This window comes from Jaculus jaculus, chromosome 12 (assembly GCF_020740685.1).
Source record: "Jaculus jaculus isolate mJacJac1 chromosome 12, mJacJac1.mat.Y.cur, whole genome shotgun sequence".
NCBI lineage: Eukaryota > Metazoa > Chordata > Mammalia > Rodentia > Dipodidae > Jaculus > Jaculus jaculus.
Window position 1 is genome coordinate 33,116,580 of NC_059113.1, and position 2,835 is coordinate 33,119,414.

A 2,835-nucleotide genomic window follows, 5' to 3' on the forward strand; every position below is an offset into this window, starting at 1 on the left:
CTTGCCTGTGAAGCCTAAGGACCCCGGTTCGAGGCTCGGTTCCCCAGGTCCCACATTAGCCAGAGGCACAAGGGGGCGCACGCGTCTGGAGTTCGTTTGCAGAAGCTGGAAGCCCTGGCGCGCCCATTCTCTCTCTCTCCCTCTATCTGTCTTTCTCTCTGTGTCTGTCGCTCTCAAAATAAATTAAAAAAAAAAAGTTGTAACTAATTGCCAGTGTGTTTGTGGAAGATAGGAATTTTGGGAGTTTGTGCAAACTAAGCCTGTATTCTACCACTGAGCTATCACTAGCCTTACCGTACATAGGAATGTCCACAAATAAAATTTGATCAGATCAAGTCCATAGTTAACTGAAGTTTTTTTTTTTTCCATTTTATTTAATTGTGAGTAAAATAGCAGCCACAATTTTATCTAATGTATCAAGGATATCAACTGCAAAAGTAAAGTTTTGTCTAGCCTGTGCCAAACCACAACAGTTACATTCTGATGAAGGGATGTGAGTTTTTCAAGTTTAGTTTTTTCATTTGTGTCATAATTTACACATAATCTGCCCCAACGAAAGTCTTAACAGTCCATTTCCTTATATTGTCACGTCTCCCATGCTGTCATCATAGAGCCACTTGTAAGTATAACCTTTGGAACACCCCACAGTTTCAAAGAGGCGTTTAAATTGTCTAGGGTGTATCTGAGTTATTTTCATCTTTGCTTCTTTCATACTCTCCAGTATATCTACCGTATCCACCGAACTCAGTGAATGTCAGTGGTGAATTAATGTGGCATTACGCTTTCCAAAACAGTGCTTTACCATGTGAAAAAATATATCATGGTTAATAGGACTTAAGTGTTCTGTGAATAAATTTATATGCGGAGTCATGCAAATAAAATACAGGTTTTCTGCTGTTGGTTGCAATGGTTCCTTGTGCTTTGGCTGTGAGAGTTGCCCATATTCGGTGAATGTATTAAACGACGACAAAGGCTCCACATGCAGGACCTTCATTTCACAAGCTACTTGCCGCAGCACACTTAATGCTTGATACAAGTCTGGTGTTTTAGGCGTTGCCACTAGTTTCTGGGGTTCTTTTTCACTAATAAATATATTTAGTTCTACTCGGCCATATCTATAGATAGATGTACAGGCATACAAATCATATAGATGTTTCCAAAGTGCATTTCTTTCATTTTTAATTGGAAACACTCCAATTATTTTTAAAGGAATACCTGCTGACCAATGAACTGGTTTTATTCCCAAGTTCTGAAAGAGTGTATGTGACAGCATAATGGGTAGTCTTACTACATTATCATTTCTGGGATCTAATTTGAAGAAGTCACAGTGAATCACTTGTAGATTTTCATTTCACATTTTCCTTAAGGATTCCAAATGTGGAATAAAAGCTTTGTCACTTTCAAGTGCAACCACTTTGACACCAGTTTCAAGTAATGCCCGAGTCAGGATCCCAGGACCTGGGTTGAACCCCAGCAAAAGTTGATCCCTGTTTTGTCGTTTGTCCTGCATGATATTCGCCATGGTGTTAGCCAAATGCCAACTGGTTATGTAACGCTTGGGGTCAGATTGCCCCTTAGGATGATGTCCATGAGGTTAAGTCTTCGAAACCCAGGTCGGGCAAATGCTGTGGGTGGTAATCGGAGAAGCCACGGTGGTCCTTTGCCCGCAAGTCCTTCTGCATCTCTGCTTCGGCTCTCAAAACGCAACAGCGACCAGGGCCCGCCATCCTCCCCCCCTTTTTAATGTGAGAGTACGAGAAAGAGAGAATTGGCACCCAGGGCCTCCAGTCACTGAAACTGAACTCCAGACGCATGCACAACCTAGTGCATGTTTGACTTTGCACACTTGCATCACCTTGCATCTGGCTTACGCGGGACCTGTAGAGTTGAATATGGGTTCTTAGACTTGGCAGGCAAGCACCTTAACCACTAAGCCATCTCTCCAGTTCCTCCCCCATACACTTAAATATATATATATATATATATATATATATATATATATATATATATATATATATATATATATATACAGACATACATACATATATATGCCTTAGGTGGAGCTTCTTTTTTATTTGTTTTAAGTTTGAGAGATTTTTTTTATTGACAACTTCCATGATTGTAAACAATATCCCATGGTAATTCCCTCCATTCTCCATCATATCCCCTCCCCCTCTCAATAAGTCTCTCTTTTATTTTGATGTCATCATCTTTTCGTCCTATTATGATGGTCTTGTGTAGGTAGTGTCAGACACTGTGAGGTCATGGATATCCAGGCCATTTTGTGTCTCAGGAGCACGTTGTAAGGAGTCCTACCCTTCCTTTGGCTCTTACATTCTTTCCGCCACCTCTTCTGCAATAGACCCTGAGCCTTCGAAGGTGTGATAGAGATATTGCAGTGCTGAACACTCCTGTCATTTCTTTCCAGAACCATGATGCCTTCTGAGTCATCTCAAGGTCACTGCCATCTGAAAAGAGAAGATTCTCTAACTAAAGTGAGAGTAGCATTAATATAAGGGTATGAACATTAAGAGAAGTAAATGCTTACTGGGCAGTTTGATAAGCATAGTATATACGTTTAGCCAGACAGCAGCAGACATTACACCCCTAGGGCTCCTGACTACCCCTGTTTTAAGATTTCAGTATCAGGATATATTCCCTCCCATGGAGCGGGCCTCCAGTCCAATTAGAGGGCAGTTGCTTTCCACCATGACAGACGTGCCACTATGGCACCCTTTGGCTCATTTGACCTGGCTGGCCAAATATAAGGTTTGCAGTGTCCACTGTTGAGTATCTTCACTGGTGATTTCTCTTTCTCCCATTGAACTGCATGCA

At 41.4% G+C, this 2,835-nt stretch overlaps 1 pseudogene; it reads right to left on the reverse strand.

Moving 5' to 3' along the window:
- Positions 1–577: 577 nt before the first annotated feature.
- Positions 578–1,342, reverse strand: LOC123453572 (annotated as a pseudogene).
- Between the last annotated feature and the right edge of the window lie 1,493 nt (positions 1,343–2,835).